This window comes from Filicampus tigris, chromosome 12 (assembly GCF_054856515.1).
Source record: "Filicampus tigris isolate MCC_2025a chromosome 12, RoL_Ftig_1.0, whole genome shotgun sequence".
NCBI lineage: Eukaryota > Metazoa > Chordata > Actinopteri > Syngnathiformes > Syngnathidae > Filicampus > Filicampus tigris.
The window spans coordinates 8,314,138-8,334,587 of NC_141228.1; the positions used below are offsets into that span (position 1 = coordinate 8,314,138).

Here is a 20,450-nt window from a genome sequence, read left to right on the forward strand (position 1 = left end):
ATTAACTTTCGCACTGCCAGGATGTGTTGTTCAGGTGAGTATTTATACAGTCCTTTTCCATTTTAAATTATATAAATGTTTAACGTGAAGTAGCTTGCCTTTATACAGTATATCCCCTGAGCTACAATTTAAGTTCTTTTTTTAGGTATGGGAAATGACTTTGAGATCTTGCTGTAATGCATGATTCCTGACAATGTCTCTGACCTTCCCCCCTTCCTAGACATTACAAACAACAGCTGTCACTGGTCAAATTCAAATTGAAGGAGCCAATCAGAGCTGCCCTGCCCCCACACCAAGTGAGCTCCCTTTCCTTCTCAGTTGGAACAAAATGAATCAAGGATATATATATATATATATATATATATATATATATATATATATATATATACAGTAAGTATTCTCTCGTTTCCTTATGTGGGAAACGACTACGGTACATGACCTGTATGAACGTGCAAGTATGTTAACAAAATACATGCGTAACAACACAAGCAATATAATGCCCAAAAAAATATTTTCCCCCAAATTTTTACTAATTAAAAACTAAAGTATAAAGTACAGGTATATGAACAAAATACAGTACAGTATCACAAAGATGGTCCAAATACTGTTGACAAAATACTGTAAATACTGTAACACCAATGCAGTACAGTAATTAACAACAGTAAACTGTACTGTGTTTTAATGTTCATTTTTCTCAGACTTGGGAAAAAAATAGTCTATTATGAGTTGTTGTGTTGGCTTCATTCTTTGCTGTATGAAAATGTTTGTCTGCGTATCATACAGTTTTGTTGCTAATTGCAAGAAACTGTCCCGTTGATCATCACTGATGCCTGGGGATTCTTGTGTATACAAAGCAATATTTGATGCCATCTCCATAGCTCTCTTGCTGGAGGGTAGCTTTACATCAGGACTTTTCTCGTAGATTTGAGTTTTTCCGACTCAAAGTGTCTCCTGGATGTTTTTTACTTTGTGTCCAGCTTCGCATAATCGGATGCATTTCACTCTCTCTTTCACGGTCATTACCGTTCTTCTTCGTTTGAATGCCATGAACTACAGACGAAAATAGAAATGAATACATTTAAAATCTTTCGCAATTTCAGTAAAACGCATGCCAAAGAAGTAACATACATGTTTCCGTTTTGGATCCGATGATGGCGGAGCGGTCAGAGTTTTTCCATAGTATGAGCGGGAGCTGCTTGAGTTTACGCTACTGCGGGCTTCCCTACGGGTTCCGGATACAGTACCGGAAATTCTGTTTGAAGTAATCGATCGTTAATGTAATATAGTGGAAGAAAATTTAATGCATATTAATTTTTTTCCGACTGAGGGAATTTCCGTTTGATCCGATGATGGCGGAACGGTCAAAGTTTTTCCGTAGTATAGAGCGTGGACTGCTTGAGTTTGCGCTCACAGCGGGCTTCACTATTGGTTCCGGATACCGGAACTTCCGTTGTCAGGAATCGATCGTTAATGTAATATAGGAGTAGAACATTTATTACATACGTTTTTTTTTTCTGGGTGAGGGAATTTCCATTCGACAGAATACTGACTGGATACAAATAAATAAATATATATATATATATATATATATATTTCTGTGTGTGTGTCAAACCCTCTGAATCCTTGTAGAAATAAATTAATTGAACACATTATCATTATTACTATTATTATTATTATCATCTTTAAATATATTTTTTTAAATCATCCCCCAATAAAGTCATAGTTTTAAACTGTTTACCATGTAGTCACTACGCATTTACATGTTGACTGTAAGTTAACATTACACCTGTCACCCAACAAAGGGTTGAGCATATATCATACATATGTGGAAGCAAAGCACACCAAGCAAATTGGGCCTAGATATGGAAAAAGCTAAAGCTAAACCCACAAGCTAATAAAGCTAACAAGCCTAATCATGAGAAAATCTAACACATCTAACACACAATGACATACATTATTATTCTTACATTCCCCCCTGTTTTTGTATAATATTGGCTAAACCTACAAAGCTAATAAAGCTAACAAGCCTAATCATGAAAAATCTAACACATTAATCATGTACATTATTATTCTTACATTCCCCCCTGTTTTTCTTACAGTTGCACAGTCCATTGTTATTGTTTTATTCTGTCCCAAGGACTCAGCGTCTTACCACGGGATCTTCGATAAGAGCATCGTTCCTATTTTGCGGCTGTGTCCTATTCACATTCCACTTTCTTCACAAGCAACTCCGACTTACATGATTTTAAAACAAGTTTATCATGCTGAAAAAGAACATTAAAATTATTCCAAGAGTAAATATGGTATAACCTACAAACAATTATTCTATCAGTATGCTTACTTCCATTGCGAGCCCTGGCTGTTGGTTTTGTCGTATTGCATAATTATTTGGGTCCAACAGATGACAAGTCTGCAAGCATCCAACAAGTTTCTTATTTATTTTCCAAACTTCCCCTCCTTCACGCCTTCAAAATAAAAGCATACCAGCAAACCACTACACAGCAGGTTTCATCCATCCATTATCTGTACCGCTTATCCTCACAAGGGTCGCGGGGCGTGCTGGAGCCTATCCCAGCTGTCTTTGGGCAGTAGGCGGGGGACACCCTGAATTGGTTGCCAGCCAATCGCAGGGCACACAGAGACAAACATCCGCACTCACAATCACACCTAGGGGCAATTTAGAGTATCCAATCAACTTACTATGCATGTTTTTGGAATGTGGGAGGAAACCGGAGTACCCGGAGAAAACCCACGCAGGCACGGGGAGAACATGCAAACTCCACACAGGGAGGCCGGAGCCGGGATCGAACCCACGACCTCTGAACTGTGAGGCGGACGTGCTAACCAGTCGACCACCGTGCCGCCCCACAGCAGGTTTGCTACGGCGTATTCCCCGAAGTAGGGAAGACGCCAGAAGAAGTGCATGAACTCCACCTTGATGTGCCAGCATCATACTTGAGTGCTGCGCGCAGCTTGACTATACTCGTGGAGATTGTCATGTTTGGTTTGTTTTGGTTTTGGTTTTGGGCTTTCTTTAGTTTCATGTTTTGTTTTTGTTTTTGTTCTGTGTCTGTCTCGTCATGATTATTGTGTCCACCTGTGTGCCTTCCATTACCTAGTGTTGGCCAATCAGCTCCCTCCTACCTTGTATCGCTTGTCCAGGTGTTTCTCGTTGTCTCGTCAGTTGCTAGTTTTTGTTCACTTCTTGTTGAGTCATTGTCGTATAGTTGCTGTCATGTTCTCCAAGTTGTTAGTTTAGTCCTTGTTGTGGCTGACATGTTGTTTTGTTTCTCCCGGTGTTATGTTTTGTTTCTGAGTGTTACTTTGATGTTGGGATTTTTCAAGATTTGTTTGTGTTGGTTTTGTTTTTTGTTAATAAATACACTCTTCAGTACGCCCTGCTTCTCTTGACTCCCTGCATTTGGGTCCTCCTTCCCCCAACCCTGACAGAGATGAGTCGTTTTGAAACAGTTACGTTCCAAGTCGGGGGGCGTCGAATTAAAAAAGACACAACCATACCATATTACAACCATAAAGGGACCGAGATGACTAGATGGTGCATTTAATTTTATTGCCAAACTAGTTTGCTTTGCAGCAGCAACAAGCTGCGTGCTGCATTCTCTCCTCTGTGTGAGAAACTGTATGTCATCGCAACATGTGACATAATGGACCGATCAGAGCAGCAACAATTCCTGATGTGTGCACAATGCATCGGTCATGTGAATCAATGCGGCAATTGTCACTCGCGCCGTTACGGGAGTAGAAAGAAGCCTAAAAAGAAGCCTTTCACCGAGTAGGCTGAGATGAAATTTGGCCGCCACGTCACACGCATGAGGGCCGATTAGTGGGCCGGACTAAAATCCACTTCCGGCCATGCTTAGTCCAGCCCATTTTTAGAATTTGTCAGCCCCCACCCCCCACCCCAAAAATGGGCACCCGGCCGAGCCGGAGGGTCCGACCGGTCCAGCCCTATTCATCCATTCATCCATTATCCAAACCGCTTATCCTATCCTCAGGGTCACAGGCATGCTGACTTCGGGCAATAGGCAGGGGACACCCTGAAGTGGTTGCCAGCCAATCGCAGGCTACACAGAGACAAACAAACAGTCACACTCCCAATCACACGTAGGGGCAATTTAGAGTGTCCAATTAACCTACCATGCATGTTTTTGTAATGTGGGAGGAAACTGGAAGAAACCCACAACCCTCTATGTTTTCTCCGGAGTACCCGGAAAAAACCCACGCAGGCACGGGGAGAACATGCAAATACCACACAGGAAGGCTGGGGCCGGATTCGGATTCAAACCCACGACCTCTGCACTGTGAGGCGGACGTGCTAACCAGTCAACAACCATGCTGCCCTATATATATATATATATATATATATATATATATATATATATATATATATATATATATATATATATATATATATATATATATATATATATATATTTATATATATATATATATATATATATATATATATTTATATTTATATATATATATATATATATATATATATATATATATATATATATATATATATATTTATATATATTTATACTAAGCTATACTGGCTAAAAGGTTAGATGACCTAGGGTTGACCCAGTGCCAACCCTTTATATATATGTATGCCAATGGCTTGCAGACAAACGAAACACAGCAACTTCCCAGAACAAGAATCAGTTAAAACAGAGGCAGATATCCAAGCAAGCGTGTCGATGATGAAGAGCTTGGCAGCACCAGGATCTGACATGATTCATGCTTACTGGCTAAAGAAGCTAACTGCTCTTCACATAGAGGTTCACATACTTGCCCAGCACTTTTGCGTACCTCCATGACATTCCCTCAACCTTCCTCCCAGTCCGGGTCACAGCACCAATGCAACAGTGGTGTGATATGTGGTCCAGCCACCCCTGGGCTTTGAACCCCAGCTTCCACCCTCCCTACTGTTTGAGAGCCGAATGCCCTAACTGTTCTGAAAAAAAAGCCCGGGTTGCCAGCCTACCAACTGCTGCCCTCTTTTAAGGATCGGGGCAGTGAGGTTCACTTCCTCTCCCAGCACTTATGCTTATGGGAGCCTTACATATTTATAATCTTGTTGTGCCAGAAAGGTTCCAGGACTGGTGTCACAAAAGACATATTGTATTTCAAACCCAAACTACAAACTCAAAGTTATCCCGTTCAGTGTGGGTCAGACGATCAGCCAGCACATGTCTTGCGGCATTTGTTTCTTTTTCATGTGCGATGAGGCACGAGTTGTCGCAGACAACTCATGGCTGCTTCACCATGATGGCCTGTCTGCTTACAATGCCCTGAGTATCCAACAGTTCCTTTCCAAGAAGAACTTGCTGAGCTCGAGCAAGCTCAAATCACCATACTTGGCTCTGTGTGATGGTTTTCCTCTTTACTAGTTGAAAGGAGATCATCAAGGGGACCAACCGGTTTTGGACATGGGTAACATCAAGATGGCAGTGATGATGGAGTTGCGGAGGAATAATCCTTCCAGTTTGCATGAAGGTGTGGCAGAGAAGGCTGGCAAAGTGTGTTAAACTCCAGGGGGATTACTTTGAAGGGGAAAACTTGCAGTTTGGATTTGAAATATGTTTTTAGTGACACCAGTCCTGGAACCTTTCTGACACAGACAGTGTATAGCACTGTTTGAAACATCTTACTTTCAAATGGACTGTGCTAAAGTATAGAGCGTATGAATCATACACATATATGACATCTTCTAATTTAGTTTTAACTTACACCACTGATATTCATACTGTACCTTCAGTCACTCACCAGAAAAAAATTACGGTCTATTATTATTGTTATAATACTACTACTAATAATAATAATTATTGTTATTGTTATTATCCATCCATCCATTATCTATACCGCTTATCCTCACAAGGGTCGCGGGTGTGCAAGAGCCTATCCCAGCTCTCTTCGGGCAGTAGGCAGGGACACCCTGAATTGATTGCCAGCCAATCGCAGAGCACACAGAGACAAACAAACATCTGAACCCAGAATCATACCTAGGGGCGATTTAGAATGTCCAATCAACTTATCAACAACGTTTTTGGAATGTGGGAGGAAACCGGAGTACCCGGAGAAAACCCACGCAGGCACAGGGAGAACATGCAAACTCCACACAAGGAGGCCGGAGCTGGCATCGAACCCACAACCTCTGATATCCATCCATCCATTATCTGTACCGCTTCTCCTCACAAGGGTCGCGGGGCGTGCTGGAGCCTATCCCAGCTGTCTTTGGGCAGTAGGCGGGGGACACCCTGAACTGGTTGCACCTCTGATATTATTATTATTATTATTATAATTATTATGATGATGATGATTATTATTATTATCCATTTTCTATAGCGCTTGTCCTCAGCAGGACCTTGACTGTACCCTCGTTTGGTCCCCAGCCAATCGCTGAGTACATTCTGTACATATGGACAAACAAGCATTCACAGTCTACAATTAACCCAACATGCGTACGGTACTTGGAATGTGGGAGCCTAGGAATCCAGAGAATCCAGGGAAAACACTTGCAAGCACGGGGATAACATTTGCAAACTCGATCACACATCTGGAGCCTGGATGCGAACCACCAACTCAGAACCGCGCCGTCCAATTTATGAAGAGGTTGATGATTTTAAATGTACATTTTATTAGTTATTGATCGTTGTATTTAAGCCTAGAAACGTTCAAGGTACGTACATGAACGCACCAGCTGGTTTACTCTCCGACAGAAGAGAGCAGTGGAGAGGGAAGTTTGTGAGGTGTCAGTGAATGCAGCACAGACTCCGTATTTTCATTCAGTCCCGGAGAGGGAGAGAGAAGGAGGAGGAGGCGTGGGAGGGTGAGAGGGGGGCATTTGACTCCTGTCTCCCAACCCCCAGTCGGTCCGTGCGAGGTGGATTTGGGAAGAAAAGACTCCAAACCTGTGACGTGGAGATAACGAAAGAAGCAGAAAAAAAATAACGTTTGGAGATCCACGCGCGGCGTTGTCGCGCATGGATTACAGTGGGTTATTTTTGTGTTACTTTTAGGTTTCTTTCACTGAGGAGATTCTGCCTCGGAGCCTCCGATCGGAGAAGGAAATTATGTGTTTATCTACGTTACACTCTCCTTTCGTTATTGACTAGAAGTGGAATATACCGTTTATTTTTTGCCCAAGAAGGATACAAACGATCGCTTTTCCTGAAGAAATACGACCGCTCACTCACAAAGAGAACTCCACGGATTTTAAAAGCTTTTCCCAGTTGGGGGGGGGGGGGGGGGGGGGGGTTGTCTCTTACTTTTCACTAAGACTTCAAGTAAGTTTACTTTTTCTTGTTCTTCTTTTTTTTTTTTTTACCTCATTAATTTCCTAAATGTCACGTTTTGATTTGGTGGCTGAACTTTTTTATTGATGGTAAGAGTATGTTTGTTTATACTGTATAATACAACCACTGGCGAGGACCGTTTGATTCACCCAATGTGAGTGGACTGCTGGACGCAGTTGTCCACGGTGCTCAAGTTGAAAAAAATAAAAGGTTACTCAAAAAAGACCGTCAAGTTCACCACTGCCACTTACGTTTCCTATTGTTTTCATCACACATATACCCAGTATTTTGTTTTTTGGGCAGTTTGTCGAGATGTCATTTATGATGCAGATTCAGTAAAAGCCTTACAATTACGTTTTAGAATTTAAACAGACCACCTGAGAGACTTTAAAAGGAAAGTTTCAACCATCACCTGAACAATGTCAAACATCACCGAGTGTAGACTCAGCATCTTTCCTCAAACTTTTGTCCCAAGTTAGGTTTAACTTGAGATTGCTGGTTGTCAGAGTAAAATGCTGCTGCTGTGTTGTATTGATAAACATTCACACAATTTCAACTTTTCGATTTACGTTTGCTGTAGTAAACCCACACCCATTGTTTTCGTTATAATTGGGATACTTTGGATTCATGGGTGTCTATTTTTTTATGCAGAAGGCTCCGATTTATTTTTATAATGATCAAGTTTTGTGTTTTTGACCGTATTTCAGATCTCAGCAAATTATAAACATATTTAAAAACATATATTTACAGTTATTATATATATATACATATATATATATATATATATATATATATATATATATATATATATATATATATATATATATATATATATATATATTAATCTGCTTTTTGTCTTTCTTTAAGATACACAAATGACAAGTGAGTCCAATTTGAATTGCAATAGATCTTAATTTGATTTTAACATTGAATGCTAAACCCTCCCCGGGCTACACAAAGCCCTCCTCCCCAATAGCGACTGTAAGATATAAAAAGATTAATACAACTAATTTGGTACAACTTTGTCATGGAGAGTAGCTCAAACCCCAGTAACTTTTGCCCTCCTGTCAATTAAAACAACAAGGATGTGTGTTGGAATGGCGAAAGGTCAAATGTGAGGGCGAGGCATAGAACGCCACCAGGAACGATACTTCCTGGTCTTTACTGAAGACAGGGAATGTTTTATTTCAATCCGCAATGGAAGTTTTACCTTTTGTTTAATTCCAATTCATCTGTCTTTCATCCCAGCATTCAATCAACCTGCTATCTTGTATAAATAAAATCATTAATCTTCTGATGAGAGTCACATGCTGGTTGTCAGTTACAAGAAGTAGTCTTGTCCTTCACAGTAAATGGACATCACGTACACATCGAGGTTTGTGTGTCAAGCGTTGTTGTGGATTTTTAATGTGCCCTTAATTGAACAATTTATCACCCTTGATCACTGTCAAACAAGTCGGCAAGAGAGACAAACAGGGATAAGCTGCCAGTCTCAGTGGAGATCCTGTCTGTCACAGCGCCATCAACATGGCAATTTGGAGTTTTTAATCTCTTGTCTTGATGGAAAGAAATAGCAGATCAATGCATTTATAAGTTCCAGCCTTGCAGGCAGAGGTAATGAAGAGTGGAAGAGTGAGAACACTGCATCCTTGAAAACATGTTTTATTGGAGGGAAAACTTTTGATTCCTCCCCAGAGCTCCTTCCCTTGGAGTTAGATGAAAAGCTAATTGAATTGTATGATGCCTTTTGTAACCCCCGAACACACACACGCACACACACACACACACGTACACGCCCTTGTCAAGTTAACAGAAGTCTTCAAGTAAGAGCATCCTCTGGGTTTTAAATGCATTTTCCTTGCAATTATTACTTTACCAACTGTTTTTAAGTTTGCCCGACCTCAACAGAGGCTTGTCTCCACCCCATTTTTAATGGGATTGAATGAGCAAAGAGTCTGCTGAAATTGAAACAGGAAGCAAAGCAACTTCATATCTTCACAAACACACTCACAGACAAAAAAATTGCAAATAATGATGAGGTAAATAGCTTTACAACCATGTAAACAAAGCAAGCGAGGTCAACCACAGTCCATTCCGGGAAGCTGGTTGACCTCTGATTTCTTCATATTTTGGAAATATTGGAAATAAAAATAATCTGTTCTTAGGGTAATGCTGCCACCAGCACAAAACCTTGATTGCATTTTAAGTCACAGTTTAACATTTATTACTTTCGTCAATGTGTGATTTGGGTAAGTTAAGATAACTTTTATTAGTCCAACAAAGGGCAAATCTTTAGTTATTTAGTTTTTGACGTCTAGTGCGACACCGGGCATGCCAATTTTTTAAAGTCTGTTTTGTATGACCTTAGGGGCATATTTTTTGTGTACAATGCCAAATTTTACAACCTCGTAGAGTGTTCAAAGGTTCCACGGTACAATACTTGCACAGAATTGATTTCCTTTTGGTTTGGGGCTTACAATTTAACGGTCACACTTTTTTTTTTAAAACAGCATTTACTTTGTTCAGTTCTATTAAATCCAAATTGGGGACCATTTGGTTGGCATCAAGTGCTTTGCAATTAGTCACAATGCTTTTGATGCAGCAACACAGCTAATAACAGCTGCTTCTAAAGTGAGTGTCATTGCAAAGAGGAAAAGGGAAATTATGTGCATGAACAGCGGTGCTGTTGCCCTCACAGCTAATTGTGTTTATTCATTTTAATTAGCCCAGAGAGCTAAATCAGTGCTCTTTCAGTAACATGAGGTACAATTAGTGCAGTTTGAAAACAGGAAGCAGCATGGCATCGTTCCTCTAGCCTTGTCGAGTCCCTGGTCGTTCATTCATACATTGGGTGATGGTACGATCAACAGACATCACATACTGTACATACTGTGACACGCACATTGCTTAAAGGCCATTTGCACACAATAGGAGCATGATGCTGTCTCACTCACTGTGACTCTGCGTATATGTCAATACTTGAGTTGTATTTTACCCACTTAAATACAGCCACCACTGCTGCATGGAAAAAAAACTCTCTTTATATGAATAGATTTTATTAATCTCAAGAGGTAATTTAAGGAAGTAGGTTAAGTACTTGGAAGGGAGCTTGGAATGTGCACTGGGCTCTTACCATTGAGTGATTTTAACTATAACTCAGATTTTGCTGCAGTTGTTCAGTGGTCAACAGATGCGGGTTCACATTTTTTACATGTATATTTTTAAGTTGCAGGTGTTGGCATACCTTGAAGGCCAGTAACATTTTGAAAGTAGGGAAATATTACAAAAAACTTTCCATTGATGACGTTCAGAATTGCCTCAAACTTGGACTTGCTATATTTTTGATAGATACTAAAATAGATCATAAACCCATCCATCCGTTATCCATACCGCTTATCCTCACAAGGGTCGCGGGCGTGCTGGAGCCTATCCCAGCTGTCTTCGGGCAGTAGGCAGGGGACACTCTGAATTGGTTGCCAGCCAATCGCACGGCACACAGAGACAAACAAACATCCTCACTCACAATCACACCTAGGGGCAATTTAGAGTGTCCAGTCAACTCACCATGCATGTTTTTGGAATGTGGGAGGAAACCGGAGAAAACCCACGCAGGTACGGGGAGAACATGCAAACTCCACACAGGGAGGCCGGAGCCGGAATCGAACCCACGACCTCTGAACTGTGAGGCGGACATGCTAACCAGTCGAACACCGTCCCGCCGATCATAAAACTATTTTGTATTTAATTTATGTTTGCATGGAATATTTGATTGGAGATGCATTGTTTTTGTTAGCTATTTTTGTTTTTTTGTTTATTGGTTTGACCAAGCTATGAAAAAGATTTCTCCTTTAAATTATTTGTCTCACTCTGGGAAGAAAACTGCTTTTGTGAGCACTTCCAATTTGGCAGTCTGCTTCAAATACAGAACATGAGTCATCTTTTGCAGCACATCCACCTAAGAAAGCAGTTGAGACATGGCAGGTGGTTTTAAATTGGTGACCTGTTGGTGAACTGACTTTGCCCTAGTATCTCCTTCCATTTGGGAAAGTATAGTAACTGTGTATACAAATGCAAGAACTTTAACACCAGGATATGTGCTGTTTTTCGAGACCAAAATAGCCAAGTGGTCAAAGAGGTAAAACAGAACATTGCAGTCATAGCAATTTAAATCACCATCCAAGTTAAATATACAGTACGATATATTGCTGGGTCATTTTGTACTCCATAGACCTACATTTTCACCTTGGCCGCTCTGGTAGAAACATGAGACAAGGATTACCGACCGCTCACTCAAACTCCTGCTGGCTGCTTTGGTCTAAAATTGGTAGCTCGGTTCTTAGCAGACCTCTCTGGGGGTGTGGAATTGCTGTACCCTCCTCAGACAACACTCTAAAACATACCTATACAAAGATCGTTCTGCATCCAGACTGAATTTTGAGGCCAAGGTCAAGTAAAACAATGGTGTGGTAGGTTGAGAACTTGAATCCCTTGTTAGCGGAAGAGGCCTTTTGAGTTCAAGCCCCCATTTCAATGAGGCTGACTGTAAGAGTTTTGCGCTCTAACTCTAGTTGTCACTACATCAGTGGTTCCCAATTTTTTTGATACCCAAGAAGATGTCTGTTCACGTGTTTGTAAAATCCAAAATGTAGCATAGCTTGGATGTTTTTCTGTGTGAGATAAGGCTTGCCATCCTAGCCTAGAGCCTAGGCATATATGTAGAAGATGGGAGATTGTTGTCACCTAAATTCAACAGTCAATACTTGCCAGAAATTCCTGCAGCACCCTCAATGTTGCTGACAGCCTGGTGGCAGCCTCCCATGAAAAAAAACAACAACAAACAAACACTTTTCATCAATTTTAGAGGAACCCCTTGAGGTAGTTCTTGGTAAGCACTGCTGTGCTATATTTTCTTCACTCGATGATGATTGTGTACCCTTCTTCTGACTGATAGCGTCAAACAATGACATACTGTATATCTGATGCTGTGGAAGCTCTCTGCAGACCATGGCTTTAGCTGTGACTAGAAAACTATCTGAAAAAAGCCTACCAGAACAGCTAAACTTTACTTGGGGTTAATCACGGGTACTTTAAATGGCTGGTGTGTGCAGACCCTATTTAATACCAGTTTGTTTGTGACCGCTTAATTTTGAACACAGACAAATCCCCCATTGTGAGGGTGTGCACACATTATGTCAGTTGTTTATTTTTACTTCCCATCATTAAAAGACTTATTTTGTTTCAATTCAGTAGTACAGGTACTGGTTTTAATTTCATTACTTTTAAATCACAAAAACATGGTATGTATGCATGTTTGTCTATACAGATGTATGTATGTATGTATGTATGTATGTATGTATGTATGTACGTATGTATGTATGTATGTATGTGGCCTGCTATCAGATATTTGAGGTGAAACCGGAGGCTTAGTTAGTGAATGTAATGTCAAGTTATTGGGTGCACCAATGAACTGGTATTTATAAATACACCTAATCCCTGTCAGACTTTTTAGTAAAGCCTTGGGGAAAACATTGAGACACTGTCACCTTCCCTGCTCCTGCCCCTTCTCTTGATACCTCCAGCTTTACAAGAGTTGAATCAGGTCTGCAAATACACTTTTGATCCGAAACAAGTACAGAAAGTCTACAGATTGCTGATGTTCCCCACTTCACACAGTCTCGCCAAGAAATAATTGTGCAGTTTTTTTTCTTAAAGCCCACAAGCTTTAAAATGATGAATGTACCTTTTCTAAGTCATCCTAATAGTTACAGTATGGAGTCAACATTAACTTTTTTTGGTGAGAGATAATTAACATCCCCTGATGGGCAGGCATCAGAGGGGCGTGTCTACCCTGTTTCTTTGTCTGCAACTCTTCTTGCCGTCTCCTTATTCACGTCTCCGGCTGTTGAGCCGCTTCTATGTCAAGTGTTATTACCAGCTGGCTTGCGCCTGATTGATGCGCAGCATTACCCTTGAGCGGTCTGCCTCCTCCTCCCAAGCAAACCATGTCTGGTAGGAAAGGTTGCCCTGTGCCATAGCAGTGTGACCCCTGTGTGCTTCCAGACATGTGGCACCTGGGGAGCGGTTGAAAAGGACCTCCAGTTCTTTTGCCTGATTGGCTAGAGCAGGTTGCAGTTAGCTCATTTAAACGCTGCTCATGCAAACCGTTAGATGGTGCATGCCAGCCTGTTGAGCCATCTGCATGAAGTGTGTATCTGGGAAGCAATTGCCCCAAACCATTTCTCTAATTTTAGCCTCCTCACCCACATGAGGCAATAAACTTTAAGCCTTGCCAAGACTAAATGCATGACAGCTGAGTAGTAAAGAAGGTCAGTTCTAAGGTCTGCGCCCTGCAACAGGCAGTCTGTCTGTCAGCGTGAGTGTGTTTGTTTGAATTTGCCCTGAACACAGCATCTAATATTCGCATGGTCACTGTCAGTTGACCATATATTCAGTAGCAATGTGCCAGACTGTTAATAGGAAAGTCCTTTTTGATTAAAGAAAGTACAGCCATTTTTCCACAAAGTGGTTCTATCGTGCTCACTGCAGTACAGTTTAAAACTGTAAATCCTGATCGTTGTGTTTGCTTCTACATGTATAGGTGGGTTGGCAAAAACAGAAGAGTAATATTACACAAAAGTGTGGCATGTCTCAACTGCAAATAATGCTGCATAATTATTGTGTATATTTCAACGTTCTACATAATCCTGTGATATTTTCTTGCTCACTATTATGTAGTCTTAAAAAGCTTGGAAATGAGAGTGGCCAAAAGCATTCAATAATCCTCAAAGTCTCATTTCTATTGTTCCTGTTGTTAATTTTGCGCAGCCTCAACTTTTGGGACATCTGGCACTATGTGTGTGTTTGGGTGGGGGGGGCACTCAGCTGCCCTAGGGTGGGAGGTGAGTGATGGGGACAACAAAGAACGTGTGTGCAGGCTGAGGGGGTGTCATTGTGTAGAGAAAGGGAAGTGGGCTATCCAAAAAAGAGTAGGCAGATAATTGATGGGTAGAAGTAAGTGTGCATGTATGTGCGCGTGTGAGTGAGAGGCGAGCAACGAAACGTCAGCCTTTGAGGGTGAGAGAAAAAGAGAGTTCGCCCATGGACATGAGTCTAGCCGGAGAAGCTGGGGAGAAGAGTGCAGCAAGTAAGAAGGAGGGAGAGAGTTGGAAGGAGGTGAGGGATACACCAGTCAGCACTCGCCAGGGTTAAGGAGGAGCAACTACCTGCCTGTCAGGCTGATTGTTCATACCTATGCATCGGGGGATAGTCGTCCCAGTTTATGAAAGATGGCGTTCGTTCAGTATGTGGGCCACTTAACAGAAATGGCTGCCTGTGGAACAGGGCCAGGATTGAATTGTATGCAGATCCCACCATCTCCTTTCAGTCAAGATACTTGTTCCCACGCCGTTTTCGGTGTAATCCATATTTCACCCTCTCTGTATGCAGTTTGGCACACTGTTTGCATTTATTTAACATGAATAAATTCCCGCAACAACATAACGCCATGTACTGAAAAGCCCAATCATGAAGCCTTGTCAGTAATTACAACTCCCGTAGTCTGAGCCCCCTTTCAAACAGCTTGCTGCTTCATCTTTTAGTGAAATGGAAACAAAGCCTACATACTCTAAGTCTGGATGCACAAATTACAGTGGACCAGTGGTGCATAAAAGAGAGAAGATGAGGAGAATCCACCAGAGGCAAAATGCATTGAAGTTCCTCTCACTTTTTCACTGTGCAGCTCATAGCCGGGAAGAAAATGTTTGTGAAGCGTATCGCAGTTGAGCGCATAAAAAAAAAACGTCTCTGTGCTTGCGAAGAGAGAGAAGGTGACCTTTGTATGTAAATGGTGACAGGAAGTATCCACTCTTTTGCAACTGACAGAAAACAGAGTGGACCTCTTAGTGTTTACTTTTGTTGCAAGGTGAACACTTAGCTCTTTCCCTCATATTGTTGTCATGCAGAGAAGACGAATAAAACAAGTCTGTGTATTTGCAAATATCACAGAAAAATGTCTAATATGCTTGCAATTCTGTTGCTTTTCTGATGCAAATGTGGAAATATATGGTGAAATGTAATTTTAATTGTATTTCTTTGCTTATTTTGCTAGGGTTTTGAATCTCAGTGGAGGTTGTGTCGATCACCTTTGTGTTGTCAGTTCATTAGAAATCAGATCAATGCAAAAATATACAAATACCTTCCTTGAAAGTATGTGGTAGCGCAGTACATGCACCAAAACAGGAACCCATTGCATTCAGGTCAATCAAGTTATCTATTTTATGTGTCTCATTGGGGACAATTGGTGCTGGGACCAGAGCTGGGCATTTCGCCTACGTGACGTGTATCCGTCTATCCGCGTATGACGTACGCCCATTTTGTAGGCGATAAACGGAAGATGGGAAATTAAAAAAAAAAAAAAAAGACGGACTAAGCCTGGTCGGAAGGCCATTTTTTCTGTCTATGCAATCGTCCGTCATCTATTTTCGTGGTGAGGCTTCAGTGCCGTTTCCCGCTGGATGTGGCTGAGTCTTTTTGACAGCTTCTGGGTCCTGAAAGGAGATATAATTAGGATGGTGGTGAGGCTTCCATGCCGCGGGGAGTATTTCGTTTCAAGTATTGCTCAGCCTGGGGGGTGTGGGGGGTCTGCTAGTGGAAGCTGGTTGAAGTTGGTAGACGGAAACGCTAACGGAAGCCCGTTAAAATGATTGACGGACCAGCCGATAGGCGATTACTATTTGGTCCGGAAATAAGGCGGATAGACGGACGGCGGAAGGGTACCCCGGCTGCAGACAGAAGGCGATAAATGGACCGGAACATTTTTGTCAAATGCCCAGCTCTGGCTGGAACCCACTACATCGAGCAGCTAGGCTTGCTCTTAAATAGGCTCACTGTGTGTTGCCGATAGCATCCACTTTGTAATATATGCTACTGCCACCCTCAAGTAGTAGTATTGGATCACCTGATGAGTCATGATTTTAGTTATTCAAGAGTCAGATTAACTGAGTGTGTTTCTCTCTCTTTTTTTTTCTGACTGTGTGCTACCCTGCTGGCTAATAGCATAATGGCAGATAAGTGGTAAACATTGCACCTATTAGGGTGTTCTGTTTCCATTCCTGATAATCATATATGGAGATGATGAAAATACAATGATTGCATTACAATTTGTGATATTGCCAATCTTAAGAGCATTTTACAGTGCTGTTAATGCATATTCTATATCTCAAATGTGAAATCTGATTTTTTTTTTCCGCATTATAAAATCCAAACAGTTTGACAGAAGTGTATGTCAGTGAGAGAAGCTTATTAAAAAGCTAATATTTAATGAAAAGTGATGGTGACTATGGGAATCAGAGATAGTGGGAAATAAGGAAGAAATAAGGTTCACCAGAGAGGGGAGCTGTCACATGCCTGCTTGCATTCCTTTGTTTGAATTTGATGAAAAAAATAAGACCATTATGCAAGAGTTTGATTGTGTCATACATACCAAAGCGCTTTCTCTTGCTGTTAAAGGTTTTTAATGGATTTTGGCAATGAGCATTATACAGCTATCAACTATAGCCTACTGTAATTGTCCCATTTTGGCTGTGGATATGTTTGATCAGTTGGTCAATAGACAGGACCACTGACTTGTCCCAAAAACTATATTCAGGAACTCGTCCACAGGATTTTTATGGGCTCTAATCAACCCCCTGCTGCAACATACTTGTAGTTAAACCATCACTATGGCCTCGTGGACCTAATGTGGATGTGGATATCTATAGATAAAGAGTTCTAGATTTGGACATTAATATATAGGGAGATAATGTTGAGAGAGAGAACATTGACTTAACCAATTAGTATAAAAACTGCATGGATATAATAATAGTAATTATTGTTAATCTGTGTGAATTTGAAGCAAGCCAAGTATACTGTCTGGTATAACAATCTGCCACACAACGAAGTAGGGTTTAAAGCTACAATGATCACACACATACATGCCATGCACGCACACACACATTCACATATCCTTTGACAAATTTTATATTGAAACATGGGGACAGAAGGGAAGACCAAAGTAGGCCCGCTTTAAAAATAGAGGTGGCCTACAATGTCCTTTGGCCTTGGATGAGTTCAGTGCAGAGAGAGGAATAGTCGAGAACAGTGAAAGGAGCCAGGAGTGGGTCGGAGGTTTCAGCTGAGAATCAGGAGGAAGACAGTGAGCAGAGGGTCACCATTTTCATGGAGATAAAGGAGCACTAATGCATTTGAATTTGTGCCCTCGAGGGATGCACCATAAGGGCAAAAAGGGAGGGAGCAGATTGGGTTTAGTGTTTTTTTATTTATTTTTTCTTTAACTACAGCCAAACTGTCATTTATATGCACAGGGGTGCTCCCAATTTTACAATCACCAATAGGGCCATGGCCTCACTTTCCAGCTGCCACTGGTGAGGCCTGTGCCAGGGCTCGGAGGGTATTTGATGCCAAATGGGATGCGCCCAACTGGCCAGGCTAAAACCGCTCTAATTCAAACAAGATCACTTATTTTGCCAATCTATCCCATGCATTTAAGTTATCTTATCTTATTACCGGGTGTGTTTGTGTGTTGATTAGACTGGGATAGCTCACACAATCTGGACAATTCTATTCTTATTTAGAAATTTGCTTTCTTCTGCCATTTGGATGTTAGACTGTGGTGCTAGAACTGTGTGTGTGGGAATAAACGAGTTGAGATATGCTCAATTATTTATAATAGGGCTGCCACAAACGATTATTTTGCTAGTCGACTAATCACTAACAGTAGTCGCGATTATTCACTAACAGTAGTCGCGATTAGTCGACTAATCGGATAATATATAAATCGCGGCAAATCGCAGCAGCAAGCTGCTGCTCTTATAATAAGCTGCATTCGCTTGCGGCTTAAATTCTTTATTTACAAACTAATCATGAAGACAAGACGATAGTACATTCAACTTGTATTAAACTTTGCAACTTAAGCCATCATTCCTGACATGTTTATAAATAAGGGAGCGACTTAAATTGATGGCGATACTCTGGCCTTAAAATTTTTAGCAGTAAGTGCGTTTTAAAATTGAACCCAAACTATACACTATGTAGAGTTGCACTAATACAGTGAAATTATCTATGAATACAAAAAGAAGTACTTGTATACATATTTCACTCTTCTTGGGCACCAAGACTTTTTTTTTTTTTTAACGGAATGTAGTGAAATCAGAGGAGTAAATTGGGAAAATGCTCTGTGCAAAAGAAAACTAAAATAAACACTATTATTGGTTTTTAATTTTGTGTTAAACTTTATCAAAAATGTTTTGTTTTTCTTCACTAGTATGCATAATTTAAAAGTAGTAAATTGATCTACACAATCAAAATGTGGTATGCACCTGTAACAAAAAAAGGAATACCTTTTTTTTTGGCACTAGAACGTAGTATATTACAACAAACTTATTTATGGGTTTTATTGTTATGTGATGCCGGTGAGTGACACGTATGTCGTTTTTGTCTTGAGTGCTGATATTTCCCAGTTCATAAATGCATCACTTCGTTCGTGAGTGAGAGAGAAAGAGAAGAAAGGGAGATGGCAAGCGTGCGCTTCCTGCTTCGATGTCCACCACGGGCATAAACACACCGAGTTTTGGTTGTTAATCAACGCGAGTTTACTGATTAATGGCTGCTTAATCTATGGAAGATGCTACGACGTGTTAGTGTACCAAATTTTTGACATTGTGTTACAGCGCTACATCAAACACACACCTTAACGTGTGTAGGCTAACTGCAGATAGCACAACTGTGCCTGTGTCAGATATGAAATCAGGCATAAGCACAAACTTGCTTCCTTTATTTAAATGATCAGGCATCCCCATCGCGCTGCCATAAAAGGCAGGTTTGCATTGTATTGAGTATATTTGGTGAAATTTGTCGTAACTTTCGGGACGTTGCCACCACGAATTAGCCCTTACAGTATAAGGCTTACACTACTTTACCCACAATGCTTCTGTTTACATCACCTGGATTACCACCACTGCGCATGTTGCAGATAGGAAAACAGCCAGCGGGAGAAGAGCGAGACGCGGCAGTCTCGAGAGAAAAATAATGTGCCAAATAAATAAATATATAAATAAACGACACGTCGACGATTAAAATAAATTGTAGACGATTTTGATCGTTGACGTCGTCGTGATTAGTTGACTAATCATGGCAGCCCTAATTTACAAAGGCATTTAATACATGCAGAGTGTATGCATTTCTCACACTAAAAAGAGAGAATTTCGCTCTTTGCGTTGGTCATCTCCAAAGCCAGTATATTTGGAAATCGTTTGGACTGGGTTTGCCTAAAGCTTACAAGTGCACACCCTATCTATCACTTTTACAATGTGTCGCTTTACCACACAGAGAAACCAACAGCTGCCTGTGGCATGTACCCCTGTGTAAAGGTAATGGTCTGGCCTCCAGGCTGTGAGCCTATCCAGTTTATAATGAAGTGCCCTCGTCTATTGTAAATCACAGTTGGGTCTTGTTTGGCTGACGCCTTTGGGAGACTTGCATGGAGTAGCATGTGCTACATGGGACAGTGTATTGTAGATGGAATGAAGTAAGAGAATAAAAGCATCTCCCTACTTGATGGATTGTAGGATTTGAGTCTGTTATATGGGATCTGAATATTAAAACAACTGGGGTGACATTTATGATCAGCGAAATACAATTATTCATGTTTTTATCTGTCTTGGGCATTATCGTGTGTAGATGAGCATAGGAGGAGAGAAAACTAGATTTTGCTGCAATGTACACTGAATTTTATGGGAAAAAACATTGGGAAGACATGATGGGTCCTTACTGTTGAAATTTTATGAAAAATATGTCAAGAGCGATGGAAGTGGTGGTGCCGTGGATGAAAGAATAGGAAAAATAACCATCCATCCGTTTCATTTTCTGAAGCATATGTACAGGAAAAATGTGCTAAAAGCAGAGTTACGATTTTGTAGCATCATGTGGCAGTGACTTTGACAAATCATATTTTTAAAGCCAGTATCACCGTATGCACCTCCTAAAGATTACAGTCAAGCAAAGTTATCAGAGGTGGGCATTCTGTCCAGCCCGTCACTGACGGACGCCTGTTTTGCTAACAATTGATAAATG

General features: G+C 41.0%; 1 protein-coding gene across 1 annotated transcript in view; it reads left to right on the forward strand.

Moving 5' to 3' along the window:
- Positions 1 to 225: 225 nt before the first annotated feature.
- The window catches only part of ptprsa (protein tyrosine phosphatase receptor type Sa), a 174,802-nt gene continuing 154,577 nt past the window's right edge, over positions 226 to 20,450 (forward strand). The window contains exon 1 of the mRNA XM_086048481.1: positions 226 to 296. The gene's annotated coding sequence lies outside the window, so the exon portion shown is untranslated. The remainder of the gene's footprint in view (positions 297 to 20,450) is intronic.